At 38.3% G+C, this 10465-nt stretch overlaps 1 pseudogene; it reads left to right on the forward strand.

Annotated features, from left to right (window-relative positions):
• The first annotated feature begins 7148 nt into the window (after positions 1-7148).
• The window catches only part of LOC102488840 (ferritin heavy chain pseudogene), a 29871-nt pseudogene continuing 26554 nt past the window's right edge, over positions 7149-10465 (forward strand).

Here is a 10465-nt window from a genome sequence, read left to right on the forward strand (position 1 = left end):
TTCAGCCAAATGATTCATATGGTTGTTTACAGCACATGGTCTACCAGGGTTTTCTGGAAGAAATTAATTTATTTACCAGTAGGCTCAGTTTTGTTTTTGTTTTCAGAAGAAATCTCATTCTTCTCATGAGTTAAGATTTCTTTGGATGGGGGAGAAAAGAGTAGTTAAAGAGAAAACAGGTGCTCAGTGAGAAATTTCTCTGTTTATGGCATAATTATCCTCCCTCAAGTCCACAAATTACTGAAGCATGCCTTCCAGTAACCCATAGTAGATTGAGAATTTCAAGTACAGCAATGCCCAAATCCTGTGTTTCTTGGTATACATGTATAATAGATCCCTCTATCATAAATGATTTGAAAGAGAAAAAAAATGGAGTTTACCTTTATGAAAGCATTTCAAAATGCTCTTTATTACTTCATATAAAAATCAATAAAAGGAGATATCCATAGAACCCAATATCAAAGAGACCTGTTCTCTTAAGGATTTGTGTCTGAAAGTTCTTCTGTAATGAAAAAGATTATACAGAGTGGTCCAATAAATTGAAAGGTGAAAGAACTCGTTTTCTGAAAAAGAATAAGTGAGAGAGACTTCAGAGACTTTAAGAACAACACAAGCTATTTTTCAGGACAAGATATCTGACTCGGAAGGATATATTTCCCCAGTATTTCATGTGGAGATGGAGGAATTTTCAAAGCTCCATGGGTATAGTAATTAAGTGCATTACATGAGTCCTGGTGTCCACTTGGAGACTCCACCCTCCTGTCACAGTCTGCATGGTTCATCCTTCAAAACACTTTTTTTTTTAATCAAATGAAAAAAGCAATCTGGGTTTACATCAAAGCAAAGGGGCTGGAAAGACTTAAGTGGGAAATAATGATTGGTAACTTATCTTTCATCAGAGAACTTCAAATACTTATTCTATATAACTTTTTTTCATCTCTTCCCAAGTTCTTTCATGGACTGAGATAATGAGCATTCTAATAGTTATGTAACTAGTGATTTATATGAGTCATAATGTGACATAATATCCGATGACCACAGAACAGTGAACACAGGATGGAGCAAATCTAGAATCTTGCAAGAGTAGAAGCCACTTTTGTCTCATAATAAAACTGTTTCCATTATAGTACTCAATTTTCCCCTACTTTCATAAACCTAAGTTTCATACAGACTAAAAATTGCAAGTGTGCATGGTCATTGTTCACCACAGAAGATACTCGATGCCATTTGTTTGAAGTCCTTAAGAGAAATGACCAGACCAGCCCATGGCCTAGTGGTTAATGGAACTGGATCCCAAATAACCAAATACATGGTTTGAATCTCAGACCCAGCAGCTTGAAAAACATGCGAATACATGTGCATGTGTGCCCCAGATTCCAACAGGGTGGAGAAATGGAGGAGAAGGGATTGCAGTGTACCATGCTCCGTGGGGGATGCTTTCTCCCTCTGCCTCTCTTTCTCTCTTCATAAGCGCACACGCCCTTTGGTCATTTAAAATGAGGAGAAGAAGGAGAAAGGAGAAAAGAGAATGAAGAAAGAGAAGGGAAAAGAAGTGAGAGAGAAATTGCTCTGTGTCTTTTTGGATACCATTCTAAATATCACATAAAAAATTGCATGGGAACCAGCAGTTAGCGTAATGGCTATGTCGCTGGACTCCCACGTAGTCGACCGCGGTTCGCGTCCCGGACCCGGTGGCTTAAAACTCACGCCGGGCGCATGTGCGTGCGTGCCCATGATCCCGAGAGGAGAATGGAGGAGAAGGGATTGCGGCGTGACCATCCCCCCTGGGGGGTGATTTCTCGCTTTCTGTCTCTATGTCTCTCTCTGTCTGTCTGGCGAGCGCACGCGCCCTATAGCGAAAATCTCTCTCAAAAAAAAAAAAAAATTAAAAAAAAAAAATTGCATGAATGTTGTAAACTTTAAGTCTCTCTTTTGTAAAGGAATTCTGGATTAAAGGCAATGATCCACCAAAATTTAGGCTTCTGTAAAACTTGTTTTTGATATGCATCTCAAGCTTCAGGTTTTTTCTTAGATTTTATGTCCAGAGGCTTAACTAAGTAATATCTTAGGTCTTTTTTTTTTTTTGAGAGGTTTTCGCTATAGGGCGCATGCACTCGCCAGACAAACAGAGAGAGACAGAGAGACAGAAAGCGAGAAATCACTCCTCCAGGGGGGATGATCACGCCGCAATCCCTTCTCCTCCATTCTCCTCTCGGGATCTTGGGCACGCACGCACATGCACCCGGTGTGAGTTTTAAGCCACCGGGTCCAGGACACGAACCGCGGTCGACTACGTGGGAGTCCAGTGACATAGCCATTACGCTAACTGCTAGTTCCTATATCTTAGGTCTTTTTTGGACTTTTACTTACTGTAGAATTCAGTACAAGGAGCGTGTTCTCAAAAGACACTTCTAACTTCTATGAGAACACTAACTTGTTTAAGATTTCTGAGCTAATGATGTGGCAAGAATGAGAAAGCCAGGGAAATGGTAAAGAGTTCTATTACAAAAATATAAAATATTCAGAGTTGATGTTGCAAAAATTAAACTAGCGACCAACAAATTGTCACTGCCTTTACAAATGATTTGCTTTTCACAAACAAACCTGACTGGATAAGATCAAGATAACACAGAAAAGACAAGTTGTTAAGATTTAAAACAGCAAAATATGCATGCAACTGTGACTTACTGTTTCCTACGGGAATGTACAATGTTCCCCAACAGCCGGAATATGAACATGAGCGTTTTGAATTTTATAGTTAAGTCGATGTTAGTAAACTGGAGCAGAGGAAACTTTCTCTGTAATACCTATCTGTGTATATTATATTGAATTTCCCAAATAAGAACTAGAAAACTGAGGTTATAATAATGAAGAGACGACAAAAATAAAAACCAAGAGAAGTTTAAAATAATGATTTTTATGCATCTAATAACTTCATATTTCTCTTGTTTTAGATTGTAAGGACCACCATAAGTTATAAAAAGTGGAAAGGCTATTGTTATATAATACAAGAGTACTTCACAAAGTTCATGGGAAAATAAAACTAACAAGTTTATTTTGGTGCAAAATATTTTTTGAAATCAACAAATAACTTTTTTCTTTTTTTTTTTTTGAGAACATTTTTTTGCTATAGGGTGCATGAGCTCACCCAAAAGACAGAGAGAGACAGAGAGATAGAAAGCGAGAAATCACCCCCCAGGGGGAATGGCCATGCTGCAATCCCTTCTCTTCCATTCTCTTCTTGGGATCTTGGGCACGCACGCACACGCGCCCGGCGTGAGTTTTAAGCCACCGGGTCCGGGACACGAACCGCGGTCGACTACGTGGGAGTCCAGCAACATAGCCATTACGCTAACTGCTGGTTCCCATAAATTTTTTGAAGATCTTTTGTAGTTCAGGGAAGAAGAATATGGGAGTTTTTTTAATTTAGTTCAAAGTAATCGTATTCATTCTCAGTAGTCAATTAGGATGAATCAATTACTGGAACCCATTTGTTCATAGACAATTTTAAAGGTTAGCTAAGTTCTAGTGATGTGGTAAAGTTAGAGATGGAAACTAGCATAAAAACAAATTAACTGCAGATTTAATATGGCAGGTGTAAGTGCAATGCTTGTCAGCTTTTAACAGGTATTTACTGAGTAGCTGAGTGGCTACGTAACAGGGAGAATAAAGTCATACTTTCTTAAAACTGTTTTCTTTATTTATACATTTACTCACTATCTATCTTTACAGTGTACAGCTTCGCTTTTCCAGCACAAACACAGTGACGACAATGAGTACATTACCATGTACTTTATCATCAGCAAATAACTTCATTTTGTTTCAATTAATCATACTTTTTCTTTCTCCCGTTCCCCTCCCTCCCTCCTCCTATTATCTACACCCATATTACCCCTAACCTAATTATCTCTAGTATCCACAGTTTCCTTCCCTGTTACTATAACTTCCAATCTTGCAGTTTATTCTATAGAGCACAGACATTCGGCATATACTGAGTGGGGACCTACAAAGTCTGTTTTTCATAGTCTGGGTTGCCTCGCTTAGCATTAAGTCTTCAATATTTGTCCACTTTGTATCAAATGTCAGGGTCTCATTGTTTCTTCATGGCTGAGTAGTATTCCAGAGTGCATATGCCACATTTTTTCAATCTACTTGTCTATTTTTGGATTTTGAGTGATTATATGTCCTAGCAATTGTAAATAATGTTCCTAACATGCAGAAACCCAGTTGAGCTGTAAACGTGGAATTGCAAGTGTTTTTCTGACTGAAGTTTCCCTGTCCTTTGGGAAAATACCTAAGAATGGTATTACTGGGTCGTATGATAGTTATATTTGTAAGATTCTGAGGAATCTCCATATTGTTTTTCACAGTTGTACTAATTCACATTCCCACCAACAGTGTAGGAGAGCTCTCATTTCACCACAGCCTTACAAGCACTTATCATAAATTTTTTAGTTTTAGTCATTCTGACTGGGATTACATGATATCTCATTGTGGTTTTGGTTTGCATTTCCCTTATAATAAGAGATGTTGGACATGTTTTCATAAGCTTCTTGGCAGTTCATGTGTATTCCTTGGAGAGTTTTCTATTCAATTCATGTTTCCATCTTTTATGAAGTCATATATTCAAATATGAGAGAACATTAGGTCCAACTACATTAGCTGCAGGAGTCATTATTAGTAAAGTCCCACAAGTCTACATTGATATTGCTGCTCTTTAATCAAGTGGCCCCAACTCATTATTTTTTTGGAAGTAGGTAAATGCTCCTTTGATTAATGATCCCTACTTGGTGGGTGAAACAATTCCAGATAACACATCAACAAAGGATTACCTCAGATAACTGAATAAGCTTAAATATCCACGTACGGGTTGGGTACCAGGTAAGTGAGTCACTTATGTAATGTCCTCTATTTGCTATTGCTCCCATGATAAATTAACCACAATTCAGTGACTTAAAACAACACCCACTTACTAGCTCAGTTTCAGTAGGCAAAAGTCCCAGAACAGTAAAGCTCAACTGGGTTTCTGCATAGAGTCTCATGGCGCTGAAATTAAGGTGTCAGCAGGGCTGCTTCACAGGTCTGCATTTCTTAGTTGGCTGTTGGTCTTGGTGTTCCTAGTGTCTAAGTCTGTTCATATTCCCCTTTCTTTATTGTCAAAGCAAACAAACACAGGTCAAGTCCATTTCATGCTGCTACATTTTTCTGACTGCCACTTTGGCCTTTGTCATCCACTTGTAAGGGCCCATCGGATGACACTAGTCCCGCCTGATAAAACAGAATTATCTGTTGTAAGGTCTGTAGTCTTTATCTCAGAGTCAAAGTCTTGCATATGCCACATTTTTTCAATCTACTTGTCTATTTTTGGATTTTGAGTGATTATATGTCCTAGCAATTGTAAATAATGTTCCTAACATGCAGAAACCCAGTTGAGCTGTAAACGTGGAATTGCAAGTGTTTTTCTGACTGAAGTTTCCCTGTCCTTTGGGAAAATACCTAAGAATGGTATTACTGGGTCGTATGATAGTTATATTTGTAAGATTCTGAGGAATCTCCATATTGTTTTTCACAGTTGTACTAATTCACATTCCCACCAACAGTGTAGGAGAGCTCTCATTTCACCACAGCCTTACAAGCACTTATCATAAATTTTTTAGTTTTAGTCATTCTGACTGGGATTACATGATATCTCATTGTGGTTTTGGTTTGCATTTCCCTTATAATAAGAGATGTTGGACATGTTTTCATAAGCTTCTTGGCAGTTCATGTGTATTCCTTGGAGAGTTTTCTATTCAATTCATGTTTCCATCTTTTATGAAGTCATATATTCAAATATGAGAGAACATTAGGTCCAACTACATTAGCTGCAGGAGTCATTATCAGTAAAGTCCCACAAGTCTACATTGATATTGCTGCTCTTTAATCAAGTGGCCCCAACTCATTATTTTTTTGGAAGTAGGTAAATGCTCCTTTGATTAATGATCCCTACTTGGTGGGTGAAACAATTCCAGATAACACATCAACAAAGGATTACCTCAGATAACTGAATAAGCTTAAATATCCACGTACGGGTTGGGTACCAGGTAAGTGAGTCACTCATGTAATGTCCTCTATTTGCTATTGCTCCCATGATAAATTAACCACAATTCAGTGACTTAAAACAACACCCACTTATTAGCTCAGTTTCAGTAGGCAAAAGTCCCAGAACAGTAAAGCTCAACTGGGTTTCTGCATAGAGTCTCATGGCGCTGAAATTAAGGTGTCAGCAGGGCTGCTTCACAGGTCTGCATTTCTTAGTTGGCTGTTGGTCTTGGTGTTCCTAGTGTCTAAGTCTGTTCATATTCCCCTTTCTTTATTGTCAAAGCAAACAAACACAGGTCAAGTCCATTTCATGCTGCTACATTTTTCTGACTGCCACTTTGGCCTTTGTCATCCACTTGTAAGGGCCCATCGGATGACACTAGTCCCGCCTGATAAAACAGAATTATCTGTTGTAAGGTCTGTAGTCTTTATCTCAGAGTCAAAGTCTTCTTCTTGTTTTTGTTTTTGTTTTTTGGTATGTAGGATAACATATCCAAAGATTCCAAGGCTTAGCGTAAGCACATCTTTGGAAGACCACTGCTTTACGTACCACAACCTACTCTGAAGCCTCTGTACAGGTCCTCTGTAATTATGGGAGTGGCAGTAGGCCACCACAGCTGAATCTTAGACAAACTGAGGGAAAATTTACTCTTGGAGTTCTAGGTGTTACCTCTAAAAATACAGGGCTATTTTTGTTCAATTCACTGTGACTCTTGCTATATACATTCCAATCAGGGAAAAAATGAAACTTTGAGTGACTTTGCCTTCTATTCACATTCCTGTATATTTCTGCAATAAATCTCTGAGCTATCTGTTTTTAGTGGACCCAGTGGTTTGACTGATAAACTATAAAAGGTCACATTTCAACTGGACTTTAAAAAGAAGAATAATTTTTTCCCCAGCTTGCCAGAGGTATGACCATCACCATGAATGACCGACACAGTAACTATGGAGACCAGAAAGATCATGACCAACTGGCTACTTCAGAGGAAACAAATGCCTTTCTACATCTTTTACCTTAGAAGGCAACAGCACCTAAGATAGAAATTCAGAACAAACTAGCCCATATGATGTCATCTTTGTATTTGGATTCAGAGCCTGTTTGGGAGGTGCAAGACAACAACTTTGACATGATTTATAATTCCTCGGATTATGCAGGACAAGATGAACCAGATAGATTTTCAAGACATGGCCTATATGAGAAGCAAAGACCTCAAGAAAAGAGCAAAAGGAATGGAAGAATGAAGAGCCAGAGAGCCTGCAAATGTCCATGTCAGTGCAGGCAAAAATTGAGCTGGAGCCTGGTGAGTAGTAGGTTTAAAGATTCTGGCTAATAGTGCTGGAAAAACTGGGTATCCACCTGCACAAAGGTGAATCTGAACCCCTATCTGTCACCATTAACAAAAATCAACTCAAAGTGGATCAAAGATCTTAATCTAAGACCGCAAACTGTAAAACTACTGATGGAAACTCTGGGAGACATTGTGGTAGGCCAAGATTTCTTAAGTAAACCCCAAAGCACAGGTAATAATCCCCAAAATAGACAGGTGAGATTACATCAGATTAAGAAGTTTCTGCACAGCAAAAGACACTGTAGTTACTGTAAATTTACAACACTCAGAATGGGAGAGAGTTTTTGTTAACTAAGCCTCAGTTAAGAGGCTAATAACCAGAATACACAGAGACCTCAAGTGGCTTACTAGGAAGAAAAAGATTAACCCAATTAAAGGATGGAAAAATGAGTTGAATGAACTCTCACAGGAAGACATATGAACAGCCAAAAAGCTTATGAAGAAATGCTCAACATATCTCATCATAAGGGAGATACAGATCAAAACCACAATGAGATACTATTTAATCCCTGTCAGAATGGTGAAGATTAAAAAAACAAACAATGATGAATGCTGGAGGGGATGTGGTGAAAGGGGAATACTCCTACACTGTTGGTGGGAATGTAAATTGGTCCAGCCTCTGTGGAGCACAATCTGGAGATTGCTCAAAAACCTTCAAATAGAACTACCATATAATCCAGCAATTACACTTCTGGGTTTCTACCCAAAGGACAGGAGAATGCTCAGTCAAAAAAGCAGTTGCACATCTATTATTCACTGCAAACTTATTCATGATTGCTAAGACATAGAACCAACCCAAATGCCCACAAACAGATGAATGGATTGAAAAAATGTGGTACGTATTCTCCATGGAATACTATTCAGCCATAAAAAACAACAAGGCCCTGGGATTTCATAGAAAGTGGGCGAATATGGAAGATTCATTGCAGAGTGAAGCAAGGCAGGTTATGAAAGAGAGACATTGTATGTCTCCACTTAACATATGCCAATATCTGCACTCTATGGTAGATACTAAAAGACTGGAGGACATAAAAGCATTAAAAATTGTTATGGACACTAGAGACAAAGTGAAAAGAGTGTGGGAGCAGAAGAGTGTAGGAAAGGAAAGCAAACTGTAAAACTACTGATGGAAACTCTGGGAGACATTGTGGTAGGCCAAGATTTCTTAAGTAAACCCCCAAAGCACAGGTAATAATCCCCAAAATAGACAGGTGAGATTACATCAGATTAAGAAGTTTCTGCACAGCAAAAGACACTGTAGTTACTGTAAATTTACAACACTCAGAATGGGAGAGAGTTTTTGTTAACTAAGCCTCAGTTAAGAGGCTAATAACCAGAATACACAGAGACCTCAAGTGGCTTACTAGGAAGAAAAAGATTAACCCAATTAAAGGATGGAAAAATGAGTTGAATGAACTCTCACAGGAAGACATATGAACAGCCAAAAAGCTTATGAAGAAATGCTCAACATATCTCATCATAAGGGAGATACAGATCAAAACCACAATGAGATACTATTTAATCCCTGTCAGAATGGTGAAGATTAAAAAAACAAACAATGATGAATGCTGGAGGGGATGTGGTGAAAGGGGAATACTCCTACACTGTTGGTGGGAATGTAAATTGGTCCAGCCTCTGTGGAGCACAATCTGGAGATTGCTCAAAAACCTTCAAATAGAACTACCATATAATCCAGCAATTACACTTCTGGGTTTCTACCCAAAGGACAGGAGAATGCTCAGTCAAAAAAGCAGTTGCACATCTATTATTCACTGCAAACTTATTCATGATTGCTAAGACATAGAACCAACCCAAATGCCCACAAACAGATGAATGGATTGAAAAAATGTGGTACGTATTCTCCATGGAATACTATTCAGCCATAAAAAACAACAAGGCCCTGGGATTTCATAGAAAGTGGGCGAATATGGAAGATTCATTGCAGAGTGAAGCAAGGCAGGTTATGAAAGAGAGACATTGTATGGCTCCACTTAACATATGCCAATATCTGCACTCTATGGTAGATACTAAAAGACTGGAGGACATAAAAGCATTAAAAATTGTTATGGACACTAGAGACAAAGTGAAAAGAGTGTGGGAGCAGAAGAGTGTAGGAAAGGAAATTCTAGGGGAAAATAGAGAGGTAAGACATTTGTTGGACACCGATATATTTTATATCTGTTGTTGAAGACCTGTATAGTATTCTCAACTTGACTGTACTGAGGTGTATATCATGCTGGGTAAAGTCTATTTATAATTTAAATGAAGTATAGTTTTTAAATATATAAATAATAATAATAATTAAAATAGATTCTGCAAGGACTTTATATGCAGGATTTGTGTGGATTTTTCAAGGGAAAATTGGTAAACTGTAAAAGCATTAAAAATAATACAGTTTAGGTGCTAGCAGGTGATGTAGTAGTTAAGATTCTGGAATCCTACTTGGTTGCCCAGTGATTTGAGTACCAGACCTGGCAGCTTGAAAAATCACTCAGGGCACATGTGTGTGTGACCAAAATCCTAAGAGGAGAATGAAGGAGAAGGGGTTGCCACATGGCCATACCCCTGGAGGATGATTTCTTACTTTCCTTCTCAATGTCTCTGTCTCTTTCGGATGAGCACACATGTCCTATGGTGAAAACCCTAAAATATTTATTAAATATTAATAATCTATTTTTAATGAAAAGCAATAACATTATTGAGACCATTTATATGTTAAGAACTGGGTTAGTTGCTTTACATCAGCATTTTCACCTATGATAGCCCTGTATGGTAAGGTATCATTTTGCTAGAGAAACATGAAGATGAGAAAGATCATGTTACAATAAGTCATGGCACCCAGACATAAACCCTTACTCTAAAACCAGTGCCCTGCCCATTTCAACTTGGAAAGGATAAGGAAAAGACAAAAAAGCTTTAGGAAGATAGAATAATTTGCACGAATATATGTAACTGACTGAATTTATTTTGCTTTTAACCAAGGAAGGAAAGAGAAAAAGTGGACCCTAGAGAGCTGGGATTAACAACAGCAG

The sequence above is a fragment of the Tupaia chinensis genome, unplaced genomic scaffold (assembly GCF_000334495.1).
Source record: "Tupaia chinensis unplaced genomic scaffold, TupChi_1.0 Scaffold000402_1, whole genome shotgun sequence".
Classification (NCBI taxonomy): domain Eukaryota; kingdom Metazoa; phylum Chordata; class Mammalia; order Scandentia; family Tupaiidae; genus Tupaia; species Tupaia belangeri.